Here is a 19,248-nt window from a genome sequence, read left to right as displayed (position 1 = left end):
GGGGCCTCACAAGCCCCCAAATCCAGTCGGGACCCCGTGCCAGAAGCTGGTCTAGGGACAGCACACTTGTGACCCACAGACAAAGCCAGAAGGGACCTCAGAGAGCTACTCGTGCTGCAGGCACCCTGTCAGCGGTGGCTCGGGGCCCTTTGCTCTGTGCTGTGCCTTGCTGCCCACAGGCTCCCAGACACCAGCGGCCACCCCGCCCAGCCCCAGACTGTGTGGCACACAGATGAGCAAGTTGCAGGGCCCCCCTTGGGGGGCTTCCTCTTCTAGGAGACTCTTCTCCGGCCCAGCCAGAGTCCAGACATGGCAGGGACCCATTTCTCAGAGAAGGGAGACAATGTGTTCAGGGCCACCCAGCAGAAGCCTGCAGGGCCGGGCAGCCTTCTCCCACTTTATGGGAGCAGCTGCAGCCTCGGCTGGGAGCTGGGCAGGGAGTAGCTAGGACCACCCTTCACCCCTGCCATGACATGGAACCTTCATCACTAGGGGGGCTGGGGTGGGAAGAGGGAGATAACTGTGTGGTCTCCAGAGCAAAAAAGAATGAGAGGTGGGCAGGGGGAGTCTTGGCAAAAGGCCACGTTCCACTTCCCTGCTGGGGAAGTCAAGCCGCAGAAAGAGGACAGCATCACCCCGGGTAACACAGGGCAGAGGAGGGACAAGAAGCCGGGCTCATGGCCCCAGCCACAGAGTTCCTCATCCGCCTACTCTGTGAAGCCTCCCAGGTACTCTGCTATCCTGGGAAACGCACAGGGAGGTCACACAGAGACACTGCTCACAAGGGTCAGACCAAGGTACCAGCACAGCCTGGAAAGAGCCTGGAGAGGGGGTTGGTGCATGTGGCTGGGCATCTTTGGAGGCTTCCTGAGGGTGGGTGAATGTGGGAAGGCCCTGGCGCTGCATCAGATGAGCAGAGCCCGGCAGGGACAAGCCTCTTCTCCTTTGGGAAGCCCTGCAGCCTCCTAGCAAGAGGCTGCCTCCCCACCGCCCCCATCTGAATGCCCTTTTCATGTCGCATGCAGGGAGCCTCGGGAAGGAGGATTGCCTGAGGCCTGCCTGGCTCCATCCTTGAGCTCTGGGCACCACCTAGGGTGAGGGAGAGCCTGCAGCTCTAGGGCTAAGTCTGCCCTGTGGGGAAAGGGCTCCACGCTCGTACGCACGCGCTCGCACACACACACTCACACCTGGATGCACGCGGAGGCTCATGGACACACACGCAGGCACATGTGGCCTGGGGACTGGGGGAGCAGGAAAGACCACTCCAACATTTGGCCCTTGGAAGGCGCCATTGCCAATGAGCCTCTTTGCTAGATCCCCCGACCCTACCTGGGGGTCCCATGGGAGCCCAGCCCAGCCAGGTGTGGGGATGGGCCACCGGCCATTCCTGTTTTCCTTGTACAGACAGACTCTCACTGCCCACCTGCCATCCCCAGACACATTTTATTTAATAACTTGTCATTGTTAAATTATTTATTAGCATTTACCACACCACCACCCCCACCCTGCCCTCCACTCTCGCCTTCCACCTCTTCCCACAACAGCAGAAATGCAAACAACAAAAAGATGAGACATCAGTATATTTGTAAATAAACCAACCTGTACACGCCTGTGGTGCTTCTCCTTGGTGGGCAGGGCCTGGGTGGAGGAAGGGGCTGTCCTGGGCCTGGGCCGGTCCTGCATGCGACATTAGCAGATTTGTTGATGGCCACCCGGGACAGCAGGTCAGGAGGTGGGAGGCCTTGAGGTCCCTGTTCTTGCCCAACCCTCCCGTGATTCTCTTCTCTTCCACCCTTGTCTCATCCCAGCCCCGAGCCATCTCCAACCTTGAAAGAAATGCATTCGCCCCATCTCCATTTCACTCTACCCCATTCTCCAACACTTGCATTCATTCAATCAACCAGTGTTTATGAAGGCCCCTTAAGTGCCAGCCACCAAGCTGAGAACTGGGGATTGGCTATCCCTGCTTCAAGGAGATCAACAGTGTGATATGAGTTCACTTGAGGTACAAAGAAACCCTGTTACTCAGGTACCCAACCTCGTCTGGAGGGTGGAGAATCATGGAAAGCTTCCTGGAAGAAGCTACATATTAAGCTGAGATCTGAAGTTACCTGGCACTGGGGGGACTGGGAGTGAGAAGGGGTGTCTGAGAACATTCCAGGCTTGTCCAAAACCTCAGAGGCAGGCAAAATCTTGTGAATCTCCTAAACTGCAAGAACAACAAAGTTTGAGGGCAGGGCCAGACCATTCAGGGCCTTGCTGCTGAGTAGAGAATAGATCCGATTAGATCAGGGTGACTGGATAGAAGCTGGGAGGTCGGTTGGGTCACCAGGTGAGAGGTGATGATGGCTTTGACTAGGGTGGCAACAGTGGGGAGAAAAGAGGAGGCAGATTCCAGAGATGTTGGTGAGGGAGGAGTCCAGGCGACATCTAGGTCCCTGGATCACGGAGATGGGGGCACAGCAGGCACAGGGAGTGGGGTGATGTGTGGTCTGGGCATGTGAGCTGGGGGTCTCCCAGGCATCCAAGTGGAGACATCCTGGGCCAGGGCTGGGCGTCAAAGTGACCGGACGGGATGCTGAGCACCCAGGTCTTCAACCAGGTGGCTGGCCACTGGGGCCTGGGATGGATGAGGTCCCCAGAGGAGTAAGACATGGGAGAAGGAAGAAGCTGAAGCCAAATCCTGAGGAATCGTGAGGACTTGGGATGGGATGTAGCTGTGGGGTCTCCAGAGATGGTGGCAGGGATGGGGAGTGTGGTGGTGATGGCAGAGACTCAAGGGAATTTGGTTTTCAAGGTGCGTTTCTTGAAATTCTCAGGGTGTGTGTGCATGTGTGGACGTGTGTGTGTCTATGGAATAGCTCTATGGACCGGTTTGCCTGGATATGTCCTGCATGAAGCTGGAGGTCTGCAGGTGACAGGCCATCGTGCATGGCTGTGTCTCCTGGCGAGGCCGCGTGTCTCTGCACCTGGAGACGCGCATCCCTGATGTGGCGGTCTGCTGGTGGGGATGTTTGCATCCCACACGGGGCGTCATTGCCTATCTTTGCATGTCTGCATCTGAGAGGCCTCTGGGCCTCCTGTCCACAGACCTGACGCCCCAGTGTTCTCTCCCTTCCACCAGCCCTCTGGTTGCTCCCTGGCCTCCTCTCCCCACACATGTGGCGCAGACCACCCAAAGGCCACCTCTCATCCCTCTGGATGCCCGCGGGCACCAGTGACCCCTAGGGGCAGGCCCTGCCCTGCACCCTCTTCTGGGCTCGCCATTCACAGCCCGCCCTGGGCGGTTCCAGCTGCCTCCAGAGTCTAACGATGTGGAGGACCTCTGGTTCATGTCCCCATCTATACCCCGACAACCCCAAGAGGCAGGTCCCCCTGTTTCCGAGAAAACCGAGGCTCGGAAGATGAAAGCGACCAGCCCAGTGCAGCAAAGCTAGCAAGGGACAGCAGAACCAGGGTTCGAACCCAGGTGCAGCTGCAAACCCATGGCCTGGCCACCATCCCAGCTGCCTCCCCAAGGCCAGACTCTCTGGCCGGGCAATCTGGTCCTCCAGATCAGGCCTAGGGCCCCGGGAACAAGGGAACTCCTACCTTCAGAGTGCTTCACTGAGGCTCAGAGAAATCAAGTCGCTCAGCCCAGACTGCACAGCACAGAGGCAGGATTAATGAGGCTTCCTGTCCAAGCCACAGGCTGGGCCCATGTGAGGAGCCCTCTAAGCTCCACCCTCGCCCATAATGGGCTGACAGCTCTCTTGCCTATAGCAACCATTTAAAATCCTGTCACTGAAAAATGTGGGGTGAGGGGTGAAGGGTGAAGGGGAGGAGCTGTGCTAATCCGTCTTTCCCTTGTCACCTGCCTGTCTTCTTCCCCTAGCCCAGAAGGTAAAGTCATGGATTGGTAGAGAAAATGTATGCTGAGTCCCGGGGAATAAGCGGTCACCCTCTGAACCCCCTTTCTGGGAGCAGATTTTTTTTTTTTTTTGGGGGGGGGGCAGAGTCTCGCTCTGTACTGGAGTGCAGTGGCCAGATCCCAGCTCACTGCAAGCTCCGCCTCCCGGGTTTACGCCATTCTCCTGCCTCAGCCTCCCAAGTAGCTGGGACTACAGGCACCCGCCACCTCGCCCGGCTAGTTTTTTTTGTATTTTAGTAGAGACGGGGTTTCACCGTGTTAGCCAGGATGGTCTCTATCTCCTGACCTCGTGATCCGCCCGTCTCGGCCTCCCAAAGTGCTGGGATTACAGGCTTGAGCCACCGCGCCCGGCCTGGGAGCAGATTTTTAATTTTGACCCTGTCACCCAGGCTGGAGTGAGGTGGTACAATCATAGCTCACTCTAAACTTCAGACTCCTGGGCTCAAGCAATCCTCCAACCCAAGCCTCCTGAGTAGCTGGAGCTACAGGCACACGTCACCATGCCCAGTTAATTTTTGAAGTTTTTCTGTGGACTTGAAGTCTATGTTGCCTACACTGGTCCTGAACTCCTTGTCTCAAGCAACTTTCTTGCCTTGGCTTCCCAAAGCACTGGGATTATAGGAGAGAGCCACTGTGCCCAGCCCAGGGGCCAATGTTAAACAGGACGGGCACTAGTGGAATGCCTGCCCCTGCCAGTCTCAGACTTTGGCCCACTGGCCCTCACAACTCAGAACAGCTCCTAGCCCATTGTACAGATAAGAAAACTGAGGCTTGGAGAGTAACTTGTTCCGGAATGATTCCTCCCAGGAATTTGGGGTTGGAGGTTTAGGCCATGGATCCTGTGGAGTTGAGAAAGGAGAGATCCCAGGCAAGGAACATTGCTCTGAGGTACCCTACAAAACTTATCTTCAATGACCCTGAGAGCCCCCAGTCCTGCCTCTGGAACCCCTCACTGCTGCCAGCCCCTGTCGCGCATCCCAGATTGGAGAAGGTGAGGTATGTGCAGCAGCTGTACAGATTGACAATCAGCCTGGACAGATGGGCATGTGGGGAATGGTCAGGAGGAGGGCTACCGCATAGGGCCATGCAATCCCTAACGCCATGTAAGTGGCACCCCAGATACAGGCAGTGCAGTGGCAGGTCAATGCCTGGCCTGCAGGGTGGTCAGCTGGTGGAGAGGCAGAGCATTGGGAGAAGGCTGCTGGGTTCCCCTTGCTTCCTCATCAGCAGGCAAGGGAGCACCCAGGAAGCACTCCCACGCACCTGACACTGGCTGAGCCTCCTGTGTCCTGCCTCACTGACACCTTGCAGCCCTGGGGGCAAATTATGTCCATTTGGAAGACGAGGACACTGCCCTCCGATCCCCATTCCTCCAGGACTCCCTGTCCTCCAACTGCCACTCGTCTGCCCCAGAAGCCCCCTTTGGCATGAGTGTCCCCTGACTCTATGCCAGGCAGACCTTGACCCCAGGCATTGATGGACACAGGGACTCTGTTCATGGCTTTGACTTCAGAGCAACCCCTGCAGCCTAACAGGAGAAGGGAGGCCTGCCCTGGGCTGCTTCTCACTTTGCCCTTCAGCCCTGGCTTGGCCAATCCTCCTCAGACCCAGCCCACCTGGGCGGAGCCTAAGAAGGAGTTAGGAGAAAGACTTACAGGGACTCAACGAATGACAGGCTGATGGCTGTGCTTGGGAAAGCAGAGAAAGCCTCCTAAAGGAGGGACGTTCGGGCTGAGCCTGCAAAGATGAGTCAGCATGCGTGGGGTGAGAGGAGGCGGGCAGGTGGAGCACAGGCTCAGAGGCGGGAGCTACAGAAGTCTGGGGCAGCAGGGCACAGCCAACTTGTATTCAGAGTCTGAAGGCTGGAGATGGCAGAAGGTGAGAGCCCCCGCACTACCACACGGGGCATGCCAGGGTCAGTCAGGTCCTTGGCAGCAAGAGACACTTAACACGTCACATCCTGTTCTTTGATTTAGCAGGGAATAAAATGAGCACACTATGAGATACTGGAAATACAAAGGAGTGTATGTATTCTCAAACACACCTATTCATGGCCTAAAGAGGAATGACAAAAACCTCTTTACCCACTTCCTAAAGAAAATGTACATTTTTAATTCCTTAGAGTCCTGGGTGTTCCCCCACCATGGTGTCAAGAGCCTTCATTCCTTCACTGGGAAAACTGTAGCTCAGCCACAGCACAGAAAGCTCAGAATCTCGTGGGAACGGGCCCAGGGGCAAGCGGCCCCTGGTGCATCTTCCCTCTGCATCGAACATGCAGGTGGCTTGCTGTGGGGAGCATTCCGCTTTCACTCCTCGCCCCCACCCCCGCTCCCCGTATCAAATCTTGGGGCGCTTTGCTGTTAAATCCCCAGAACAGACCAGAAGCGCGTTTGAATTTCGCTACAAACCTGCAGTCACCCGTCGGGCCACGAGGTGGCGATCAGGAGTCAGTCAGGTGTAGCCCACGTGGCCGGCGGAGCGCTGAGGGGCGGCGGGGACTGCGGGGTCTCCTAATCGTAGCCAAAGAAGGCAGGAGCGAGGACGCCGCCTCCGCAGAGGCTTCTGTGAGCCTTGCACTGCATGGGTGCTGCTCACTGAGGACACCGTGGATTCGTCACGCAACCCTGAGTGGATGGAAGTGCGCATTCCCATTTCCCAGGACAGGAGAGCGGGCTCAGAGATGTTAGGGAGCCTGCCTGAGGCCACACAGCTGGGAAGCGGCAGGCTGGGGTCTGAACCAGGGCTGGGGCAGTGCAGAGACAAACGTCCTGGAGGAAAACAGAGGGAGATGGGCAGGGAAAAACCAAAAACGATAGCAACCGCTTTGGAGCCTTGTTATGCCCGACCCACGGACTCCTCACGCCCACCTGTGCGGCGGGGACTGTTGCCACCCGCTTCATTGCTGGGGATGGTGAGGATCAGGAAGGCTAAAAGCCTGGGGGGCGCTGCTTACCCGCAGCACCCTGGCCCCTGCCTACGGCGCTCCCTGAGCCCAGAGGGAGGGCCATGAGGAAGAAGTAGGGGACAGCTGAGAAGCCACCGCCCACTTCCCACCTCATCCCCTGAGCTGCCACCTCCTACCCCCACCCACAGCCCCAGCCCAGCCGGCCCCTTTTCCCTCGAGCAAGGTCAGCAGGCTTAGGCCCTCCCCAGGCCCCAGACCAGCTTCCCCTTCCCCAGGACCGCTTCGGGGCACATGCGGGGGGTCCCCGACCACAGCAAGGCTCATCCACCCAGGGGATGAGCCGTCCCCTGTGGATACCTCCAGAGCAGGTGGATACCTCCTTTAGGCCAGGGAAGCTTCTGCCAGCTGTGTTTCCTGTCACACCAGCCTTCCCTGCCCCATCTCTGAGGCTGATGGGCAGCTGTCAAGGGAACAGACACCTGGGCTTCCCTGGACCGCACGGAGCGCGCCAGAGGCGACATCGAGGCCTAGGCAGTGGGAGCTTGTGCGTGCCAGTCAGTCAGCTCTGAGCCTGGTGGCCAGAGCACCTCATTCCCTGTGACCCGTCCAAAGCTGAAATCGGGGCCCCTTCTTCGATGACAGCGCAGGGATGCGCTCAGCCATGTTCCTCGCCACGCGGGGGAGCCCTAGAGCTCACGGCCAATTCACAGACAGAAGGAAGAGTCAGAGAGAGGGGCGGCCCCAAGGCTTCAGTTTATGGAGGCATTAAAGGGCTAACAAATAAATGGCCAATAAAGCACTAATTGCTTAAGCTAGTTTGAGTCTCTGTCACTTGTCACCAAAGAGTCCGGTTTAAACCCCACACCATCTCACAGAGTTTTGGAGTGAATAAATGAGATATTTTTAAGTTTCTGGTATAAAAATCAGTGCTCAAAAAAAAAAAAAAAAAGTAGTAGCTAAAATGATTCTCAACAGCACACAATAACTGTCTTTGCACTTTCTCCTTCACATTTTACAACATCACTCTGCCTCACTTATACAAATACGGTTTGCAAAAACTCTACACCTCACCTGTGCACAGATTTTGAGCTGGTATTTAAGAGGAGGCATTGCTTTGGAGACATATTTTCTGCAAATTGCATCCAACAGGATATTGCCAAGAGATTTCCTGGGAACAAATGAAAATGATGCTTTTTGATGTAAAATACACAATGGACAACATATATCATCGCTGCAAGAGAGGCTCCTGCCATCACAGCTCTCGTGGTCCACCGGCACCTGCCTGGTGTGGGGTCTCCTCTGGTTCCCCTCACACACACAGAGTAGGCATAGCTCTGATTTACCCACAGCTGGAACTTGAGTCTGTGCCTCAGGGACAGGCAGCGGGGTACTTCATATGCTACAGAGTTCAATTGAAAAAGTGAATTATTGGTGCTGAGTTACTTATAAGCAAATAATCAGTTTATACCCATCACAAAAATGTCCACAAACAGAATGATTGTGACAAGGGCAGAAAACTACAATCATGCTCTGCAAAAATGAAGTGAAGCTGCAATTCTGTAAGAAGGCAACTTATTGCATTTGATCTTTTTGCTTATAAAATGCCTGGCCAACACCTAGTAATAGTGGTAATAACGAAGATGAACACAATGATGATAGCTGCTGGGCTTTGAGTACTTACCACGATGGGTCAGTGCTTCAGACATTATCTCTTTTTTGGTTTTCTGTTTTTTTAGATGGAGTCTTGCTCTGTCACCCAGGCTGGAGTGCAATGGTGCGATCTCGGCTCACTGCAGCCTCCGCCTCCCATGTTCAAGTGATTCTCCTGCCTCAGCCTCCCAAGTAGCTGGGATTACAGGCGCACGCCATCACACCGGCTATTTTTGGTATTTTTTGGTAGAGACGGCGGTTTCGCCATGTTGGCCAGGCTGGTCTCAAACTCCTGACCTCAAGTGATCCCCCCCACCTTGGCCTCCCAAACTGTTGGGATTACAGGCATGAGCCACCGCACCTGGCCCAGGCATTATCTCATTTAATTCTCACTCAGAGTGTTATTATTATCCCTATTCCATAGATGAAGACACCAAAGCTCTGAGGGGTGAAAGGGCTTGTTCAAGTTCACAGAGCTTGTGGACAGCAGTTCCTGAGAGCAGGTTACCAGCGTAAATAAGCAACTCTGCCTAGAAGAAAAGCCAGGACAGACCCAGACAGGAAAAGCCCCAAATTTTCTGCAACTATGCCATTCTGTGGGATGGGGCAGCCTTCACCAACCCAGGCTCCAAGCCCAGGAGTGCCTTGGAGTGGCCTGAGGGACAGGGGTAAAGGCCTCTTTACAGTGAGGACTCAGAGGGAGGGCTGGGAGATGTGGCCCCTCCTAAGCTGCTCCCTGGGCACCAGCCAGCAGGTTGGTTCAGACATGACAAGACAAGAGGAACAGGGAGAGAGGGAGACTGAGGGCTGGAGAGCCACGCTCCTTCTCTTGGCCCATCCCAGCCCTACACAGGAACAGTCTGGGCTCCTTACATCCTTGCCTTGTGCTGTTCAGAGAGGAAAAGCAGAGCTCAGACTGGTCAGCAGCTTGCTAAGGTCACATGACCAAGCACAGATAGGAAATGCTTTACAGAGCTGGAAGAGAAAGGAAGAGGATGGGTTCACTTTTTACAGAATAAAGGCCCTTCAGGAGAGGGCATTGGGTAGTGTAGGAGCCTAGAAAGTTGGTGAACAGATGGGCATGGTGGCTCATGCCTGTAATCCCAGCACTTTGGGAGGCTGAGACAGGTGGATCGCCTGAGCTCAGGAGTTCGAGACCAACCTGGGCAACATGGAAAAACCCCATCTTTACCAAAAATACAAAAAATTAGCAAGGTGTGGTGGCATGCACCTGTGGTCCCAGCTACTCCAGAGGATGAGGCAGAAGATCACTTGAGCCTGGGAGGTGGAGGTTGCAATGAACAGAGATCATGCCACTGCACTTCAACCTAGGTGACAGAGAAAGATCCCATCTCAAAAAAAAAAAAAAAAAAAAAAAAAAATTGGCCAACAGTAGGCAGGTGATATGGTATGGCTGTGCCCCCACCCAAATCTCATCTTGAATTGTAGCTCCCTTAATCTCCACATGTCATGGGAGGGACCCAGTGGGAGCTGATTGAATCGTAGCGGGGTGGGGGGTTGTTTCTGGTGCTGTTCTTGTGATAGTGATTAAGTCTCATGAGATCTGATGGTTTTATAAAAGGCAGTTTCCCTACACACGTTCTCTTGCCCGCTGCCATGTAAGACTTGCCTTTGCTCCTTCACCCTCCACCATGATTGTGAGGCCTTCCCAGCCATATGGAACTGTGAGTCCACTAAACCTCTTTTTCTTTATAAATTACCCAGTCTCTGGCATGTCTTTACTAGCAGCATGAGAACCAACTAATGCAGCAGGTCAGGAGAAGCAGGAAGGAGCAGGGATCATCCCATGGGGAGGCCAGGTGTAGGAACGGATGTAGGAGCTGGGATTGGGAGGCTGGACAAGGCTAGACTGGGATCACTAGGGAGCGTGGCCATACTCCTTGGCCCCTTTCCAAATCACTGGAGAAGGTAGAAGGTAGGTACATATGTGTGTATATATACACATATACATATATACATATATATGTGTGTATATGTATATATTTGTGTGTGCAGCTGCTGATATATATGTAGCTGCTATGTTGTTTGATACAACAAAGTTTATTATTGTTTCATGTTCCTTGGAGAAGGATGTATCTTTCTTCATTAAGTATTGTCCCTCTTTGTTCTGTTGAATGCTTTTGGCCTTGAATTCCACTTTGATAATATTGTTGATACTCCTACATTATTTTTTGTTTACCTTAATCTACTATATCTTTGTCTTTGTCCAGCCGTTTATTTAACAATCTTTCTTTGCCTTTTGGTTTGTTTCTTATCTTTCTTAAAAAAAAAAGCAAGGCCAGGTGCGGTGGCTCACATCTGTAATCCCAGCACTTTGGGAGGCCGAGGTGGGCGGATTACAAGGTCAGGAGATTGAGACCACCGCGAAACCCCATCTCTACTAAAAATACAAATAATTAGCTGGGCACGGTGGTGGGTGCCTGTAGTCCCAGCTACTCAGAAGGCTGAGGCAGGAGGATGGCGTGAACCCGGAAGGCGGAGGTTGCAGTGAGGCGAGATCACGCCACTGCACTCCAGCCTGGGAGACAGAGCGAGACTTCGTCTGAAAAAATAAAATAAAATAAAAGCAGCACAATACTGGAGTTTATTTTCACTGTGTTGTATTTGATACATACACAAAGAAAATATACAATTGACATAAGTTATTAAGCATAATAAAATGAATACCTATGCCAATGCCAACCATAAGAACTAGAATATTGTCGAAACATTGAGCCTTCCTGTGTATTCCGCTCCATTCCATCTTCCTATCGCACCCCTGAAGATAATCACTATCTTACGTTGTATGTTTATCAGTGGGTTGTTTTTATTTATTTCTAATTATTATTATTATTATTTTGAGACAGAATCTCACTCCGTCCCTTAGGCTGAAGTACAGTAGGGCAAATACAGCTCACTGCAGCCTTGAACTCCTGGGCTCACATTATTCTCTCACCTGAGCTTCCCAAGTAGCTGGGACTACAGGTGCACACTCCTGCACCCAGCTAATTTTTTATTTTTATTTTTCTGTGGAGATGGGGTCTCCCTATATTGCCCAGGCTGGTCTTTAACTTCTGGGCTCCAGTGACCCTCCCATCTCAGCCTCCCAAAGTGCTGGGATTACAGGTTTGAGTCACCGTGCCTGGCCAGTTGCCTTGCTTTTTAAAAAATAACTTCTGATCCTCTAATTATATATTGTTCAGTTTTGTTTTTGAGCTTCCTATGAGTGATATCAAATATGTGCAGTCTTCTGCTAATTTCTTTTTTCCCTCAAGATCGTTTCTAGCTTTCACCCACATTGCTGCATTCACATTGCCACCATTCACTAAGCTATATATTAATGACATTCTGTTTGTTTTTGTTGTTGTATTTGTTTTGTTTTGTTTTGAGATGGAGTTTCTCTCTGTCACCCAGACTGGAGTGCAGGGGCATGATCTCAGCTCACGAGAATTTATTTTTTGGGTAGAGATGAAGGAAGGATCCAATGTCCTATTTTTCCATGTGGATAACAAATGATCCCAGCACCCTACATTGAATAGTCTAGACTTTCCTCGCAATCTGAACTACCAATCCTGTCATATGTCAGGTTCTCATCAGTGTGTTTATTACTGTTACATTGTTCTGTTGGCCTGTTCCTGTGCCAGTCCCACATAATCTTAACTACTAATATTTTATAATGTCTCTATTGCACTTAGAACCGGTTCTTCCACCATTTCTTCTTCAGGAGTGTACAGCTACTCTTGAGCTTTTTCTCTTCCGTATAGGTTTTAGAAAATTTGTAAAGTACCTTGAAAAATTCGGTTTGGATTTGATTGAAATTGTAATCACTCTTTTGATCAATATAAGGAGAATTGATAATATTATGGACAATTTTAGTCTTTCCTTCCTTGAAAAGAATAAATCTCCCTGTTTGTTTAGGTCTTCTTTTTTTTTTTTTCTTTTTTTTTGAGATGGAGTTTCGTTCTTGTTGCCCAGGCTGGAGTGCAGTGGTGCATTCTAAGCTCACTGCAACCTCCGCCTCATGGCTTCAAGCGATTCTCCTGCCTCAGCCTCCCAAGTAACTGGGATTACAGGTGTGAGCCACCACACCCGGCTAATTTTGTATTTTTAGTAGAGATGAGGTTTCACCATGTTGGCCAGGCTGGTCTCAAACTCCTGGCCTCAAGTGATCCACATGCCTCGGCCTCCCAAAGTGCTGGGATTACAGTCGTGAACCACCATGCCCAGCTCTTTAATTTTTTAAAATAAAGTTGTGTCATTTTTCTGTATCAGGTCTTGCACAACTTTTATTAGATTTATTTTTAGATTCCTTTCTGTCTGTTGCTATTTTAAATATTGTCTTTTCCTGAATTGTTTACTTTTATAAACAAGTGTGGGGAAAAGCAATTTAGTTTTGAATATTGGTCTTATATCCTGCCACCTCGATTAACTTTTTCATAAATTCTAATAACTCTCAGTACATTACTTTGGATTTTTCTACGTAGATAATCATATAATCTGGAAGTAATGATAGTTTTGTTTGTTTCTAATCATTATACCTTTTCTTTCTTTCTTTTGTTTTAAACACCTTGGCTAGAACTTCCAATAAAATGTTGATTAGGTAGCTATCAGTTGGGATCCTTGCCTTGTTCTATTAAGGAGAATGTTTTTTACTTTTTACTACTAGATGTGATTTTGCTAAATCTTGCAACTTAAAAAAATTCCCTTGTATTCCTAGTGAGATAAAATTTTCATCATGAAAGGGTATTGCTTTTATTAAATGCATTTTGTACAGATTTTCTCCTTCAACCCGCTGTCACTGCATATATTTACACATTTCATACACATAAAAATAGTATTATATGACATATATGATATTCTAATGTGTAATATAATGTTATATATAAATAATATATAAGCTACATTTCTGATATTAATATGATGTTGCTATATAACATGTATTAATGTTTAACCACCCTTGCATCCATGGTATTAACCCAGTTTGGCCATGCATTTTAAAGTGTTTTGTTGTATTCAGTTTTCTACTATTATGTCGTGATCTTTGCACCTAGGTACATGCATAAGGTTGTCCTGGTTTGGGTGATAAGGTTATATTTGTTTCACAAAGCAAGCTGATGAGTGTTCTCTCATTTTTTTTCTCTAAAAGAGTCTATATAAAATTATAATATCTAATCATTGAATGTTTAAAATCATTTGGGCTTCATGTTTTTTTTTTTTTTTAAACCTTTTGTGTATGTGTATGTGTGTGAAACAGAATCTCATTCTGTCACCCAGGCTGGAGTGCAGAGGGGCGATCTCAGCTCACTGCAACCTCCACCACCCGGGTTCAAGCGATTTTCCTGCCTCAGCCTCCCGAGTAGCTGGGACAACAGGTCTGCGTCACCAGGCCTGGCTAATTTTTGTATTTTTAGCAAAGATGGGGCTTCACCATGTTGGCCAGGCTGGTCTGGAACTCCTGGCCTCAAGTGATCCATCTGCCTCAGCTTCCCAAAATGCTGGGATTACAGGTGTGAGCCACCATGCCTGGCCAGTGCTTGGTGTTTTCTATGTAAAAATATTTTAACTACCACCTAATTATGTTTAATGGCTATGAAACTATCCAGGATTTTTATTTCTTGTTGAGTCAGTTTTAGTAGGTTTTGTGTTTGAAAGAATTTATCCATTTTGCCTGTTTTTAAAGGTATTAATACAAAGCTGCTCAAGATATTCTCTTCTTTATCTTTTTAATCTCTGCTCCATCTGTAGCAATATTTCCTTTCCCATTCTTAATGATATTTATTTATGTCATGTATCTTTTTATTCTTTATAAATATTGCCAAATGTTTATCTATTTTGTTAGTTTTCAAAGATTTTCAATTTTCGCTTTGTTGATTCGCTCTATTTTGTCTTTATTTTTCTATTTAATTGGTTTATTGTATCCTTTCTTCTACTGTCTTTGAGCTCTGTTGTTCTTTTTCTAATGTCTTCAGTTGCATGCTTTAGCTCATTAGTTATTAGCCTTTTTAAAAAAGCATTTAAAGCTCTAAATTTTCCACAAATTACTGCTTTTGCATCATTACATAAGTTTTGATAGTGTAATTTTTTTTTTTTTTTTTGTTTTTTTCTTTTTTTTGAGATCAGTCTGCTCTGTCAAGCCCAGGCCTGGAAGTGCAGTGGTGCGATCTCGGCTCACTGCAACCTCGCCTCGCCCGAGTTCAAGCCCATTCTCTGCCTGCAGCCTCCCCCAAGTAGCTGGGAAGCTGATAGGCAGCGTGGGCGCACCCACACGCCGGTAATTTTTTTGTATTTTAGTAAGTAGAGATGAGGTTTCACCGTGCTGGCCAGGCTGGTCTCGAACTCCTGACTTCAAGTGATCCGCCTGCCTCGGCCTCCCAAAGTGCTGGAATTACAGATGTGAGCCACCCTGTCTGGCCTGATACGTAATATTTCCATTCGGTTCTAAGTATCTTTTAAATTTTCAGTGTGGGCCGGGCGCGATGGCTCATGTCTGTAATCCCAGCACTTTGGGAGGCCGAAGTGGGTGGATCACCTGGGCAACAAAAGCGAAACTCGGTCTCAAAAAAAAAAAAATTTCAATGTGATGTTTTTCATATTTATAAACATATGGGAATTTTTTTATTGTTTTGTCTTTAACTTTTAACTTAGTTGCATTGTGAGTCACAGAAACATGATCTGTATACTAGTTATTATAATTTGATCAGAATTACATTATATATTTTTTGTGGTTGTTCTTTTAGTAGAGACGGGGTTTACCATGTTGGCCAGGCTGGTCTCGCACTCCTGACCTCCTGATCTGCTCACCTCTGCCTCCCAAAGTGCTGGGATTACAGATGTGAGCCACCATGCCCTGCTGAGAATTACATTATGTTCTCTGACCCCAATATGCAGTCACTTTTTATAAATTCCCTATATGTTTATGAATACATTTGTATTCTCTAATTGTTGGATTTCGGATTTATGTCCGTTTGTTCAAGTTTGTTAATTAAGTAGTTTTAACCTTCTATATCTTTCTTAATTTTTACTTCGAAATATCAATAGTTAGAGGAGATATGTTGAACTCTTCCATAATAATTATAGATTTATCAATTGTGCTCTGTGGTTCTATCCCTTCTAGCTTTGTATATTTTGAGGCTACTTTATTAGTTGAATTGTTATATCTTCCAGGTGTGCTAGAACTTTGATCATTATTAGGAACTTTATTCATCTCTTATACTAATACTGACCTTAATGACTATTTTTTGATGCTAATAAAGCCACTCTTATTTTATTGGTATTTTCTGACATACACCTTTGAATATCTTTATTTTCAGCTTTTCAGTGTCCTTGCATTTTAGGAGTGGCTCTTGTAGGCAATCTATACTGAAGTTTTAAATTACATCTTACATATGATAATCCTCTTTTTTTTTTAACTAAGGAGTTTAGTAACACATCTACATTCCCCAAAAACTAGTGATACATGTGGACTTGCATTTGCCATCCAACTTAGTGCTTTCTTCTTGATTCACCCATCTTTTCATAGTTTTGTTACTTCTTTTACTTTTAAAAAATTGGTGGTGGCCGGGGGCGTGTGGTGGTTTACACCTGTAATCCCTGCTCTTTGGTAGCCTAAGCTGGGGGGATCTCTTGAGGTCAGGAGTTGGAGACCAGCCTGGGCAACACAGGGACACCCTGTCTCTACAAAAATTTTAAAAATTAGCTGGGTTTGGTGGCATGCACTTGTAGTCCTAGCTACTCGGGAGGCTAAGGCAGGAAGATTCCTTGAACACATGAGTTCAAGTTAATAAAGAGCTGTGATTGTGTTACTGTACTCCAGCCTGGGTGACAGAGGAAAAAAAAGAAAAGAATAGAAAAGAAAAGAGAAAAGGAAGGAAGGAAGGGGAGAAAGAGAGACAGACAGAGAGAGAGGAAGGAAGGAAGGAAGGAAGGAAGGAAAGGGAAGGAAGGGAAGGGAAGAAGGACTAGGAAGGAAGAAGGAAGTGAGAAGGGAAGGGAAGGGAAGAAAGGAAGGAAGGAAGGAGGGAGGGAGGGAGGGAGGGAGGGAAGAAGGAAGGAAGAAGGAAGGAAGGAAGGAAGGAAGGAAGGAAGGGAAGGAAGGAAGAAGGGAGAGAGAGAAAAGGAAGGGAAAGGAAGGGAGGAAGGAAGGAAGGAGTTAAACTTAATATAAAAAAGGAAAAAAATTGACGATTTTCTCTCTTTTATTCCACTTATTTCCCTGTACATATTTGGTAGTTTCATACTCCTTTCTTATTCTTTCAGTAATTACCCTGGAAATTTTGCCTTGTGAATTTAAAAAAGTCTAAAGTTAATAATTATCTTATCCTCCTGAATAATGCAAGGAGCTTAAAGCGTATTAACTCCAATCATGCCGTCCAACTTGCATACAACTGATATCCAGTATTTGAGTTCTGCCCTTTTTTGTCCTCAAAGTAGACATTATTATTACTATTGATACTATTTTGTCCAGACAATTTTTACTTAGATTTACCTACATGTTTGCCAACTCTTTTGTCATCATTTCTTCTTGTATATTAGAATTACTTTTGGGGATCATTTTCCTTTCATTTCCTTTAGTAAAAGTCTAACAGTGGTAAATTCCCTCAGTTTTGGTTCATGTGAAGATAACATTATTTTGTTCTCATTCTTTAAAGATAGTTACACTGGTTGGGCATGGTTGCTTACACCCAGCACTTTGGGAGGCCAAGGCAGGAGGATCGCTTGAACCCAGGAGTTGGACACCAGCCTGGGCAACATGGCAAAACCCCATCTCTACAGAAAATTAAAAAATTAGCCAGCCACAGTGGCACATACCTATAGTCCCAGCTGCTCGGGAGACTGAAGAGAGAGGATCACTTGAGCCTGGAAGGCAGAGGCTGCAGTGAGCTAAGATCACTCCGCTGCACTCCAGCCTGGGTGACAAAGTGGGATTCTGTCTCAAAAAAAAAAAAAAAAAAAGGTAGTTATATTGAGTGTACAAGTTTAGGATGATAATTACTTTGTCTTAGGACTCTGAAGATATTTTTCCATTTCTTAGGGATTTCCATGGTGGCTGCTGATAAGCCACTAGTATTTTGTTTGATTATTTATTTATTTATTTATTTATTTATTTATTTATTTATTTATTTTTGAGTCAGAGTCTGGTTCTGTCACCCAGGCTGGAGTGCAGTGGCACAATCTCTGCTTGCTGCAACCTCTGCCTCCCAGGTTCATGCAATTCTCCTGCCTCAGCCTCCTGAGTAACTGGGATCACAGGCATGCACCACCAGACCCAGCTAATTTGTTTGTATTTTTAGTACAGTCAGGGTTTCACCATATTGGCCAGGCTGGTCTTGAACTCCTGACCTCAAGTGGTCCACCTGCCTTGGCCTCAGTTACTAGTATTTTAAATGTCATTCTTTCGCAGCCAACTTGTTTCTTTTCTCTGATTGATTGTGAGGTCTTCTCTTATCTTTTGATCTCTGCAAGTTTATTACGGTGTGCCTAGGTGTGAATTCATGTTTCTTATAAGTTCTGAAAAGTTATCAGCCATTATTTCTTTGAATGTTACCTCACCTTTTCTGTCTCTATTCTTTCCTGTGGGTCTCAGTTATATAGTAGACCTTTTCATCTTTCCCTCCCTCTCTCTTAAGCATGTTTCATATTTTACGTCTCCTTTTTCTGTGCTGCAAATTATGCAGAAATAGGTACTTTGGTAGATCCATTTTCTATTCAGTTGGTCCAAAAGTAAGTGCAGTATTGGCCATTACTCTTAATGGCTAAAATCGCAGTTACTTTTGCACCAACCTAATAATTCATAATTATCTCTTCAGCTGCATCCGATCTGCTATTTAATCATCTGATGAGATTTTTGTATCATCAATTATAACTTTCATTTATGCAAGTTCTATTTTGGTTTATTTTCTAATCTTCCTGGACATTTTTGATAAATTTGTATTCTGCATTCAGTGTGTGTGTGTGTGTGTGTGTGAATTCATCTTGCATTTCTTTAAATATTTTCTACATAATTATGCTATTTTCTGTAGTTGGTCACTCCAACAGCTGAAGTATTTAAAGGGGATGTCTACACATATTGTTTTATTTGCTGACTCTCACTCATAGCGGCTTATTTCCGTGCAGTTTGGTGACCACTGACTGTGAGCTCATATTTTGTTGAACTTAATCTGTGGGAATCCTGAGGGCCTACACTGGAGGTACATTCCTACTGAGGCATTTGCATTTGCTTCTGCCAGGAGCCAAGGAGCTGCTATTAACCTGGGAGGACTTTAACCACCTTTGAGTGACCCTGGCACAAGGCAGGAGTCTCAAGTTCTCTCACCTTGCCTCTGCCCTAGACTTAATTTGTCTATTGCAGTGCTTATTTAATCACTTAGCTCTATTTTCTTGTTTCCCTGTTAGTCAACGCTCCATGCTTTAGTTTCAGTTCCCCACTGTCTTGCCACGCTTTTCTTGGCAGAGGACATTTAGTCCTTAGAGATTTCCATTACTCTCTAGGAAGTCCAGCAATGTATTAAAATAATGGTTTTTTTATTTGTTTTGTTTTCGTAATTCTTTTTTGTTTTTCTCTTTGGAGCAGAGTTTCGCTCTTGTTGCCCAGGTTAGAGTGCAGTGGCGTGATCTCAGCTCACTGCAACCTCCGCCTCCTGGGTTCAAGTGATTCTCCTGCCTCAGCCTCCCGAGTAGCTGGGATTACAGGTGTTCGCCACCATGCCCAGATAATTTTTGTATTTTTTTTTTTTTTTTTTTTTTTTTTTGGGGGAGTTTTCAAATTTTTTTTTTTTTTTTTTTT

Source organism: Rhinopithecus bieti, unplaced genomic scaffold (genome assembly GCF_001698545.2).
Source record: "Rhinopithecus bieti isolate Rb0 unplaced genomic scaffold, ASM169854v2 scaffold_7967, whole genome shotgun sequence".
Lineage (NCBI taxonomy): Eukaryota > Metazoa > Chordata > Mammalia > Primates > Cercopithecidae > Rhinopithecus > Rhinopithecus bieti.
The sequence above is the reverse complement of the archived record's forward strand: the minus strand, read 5'-3'. Positions refer to the sequence as shown.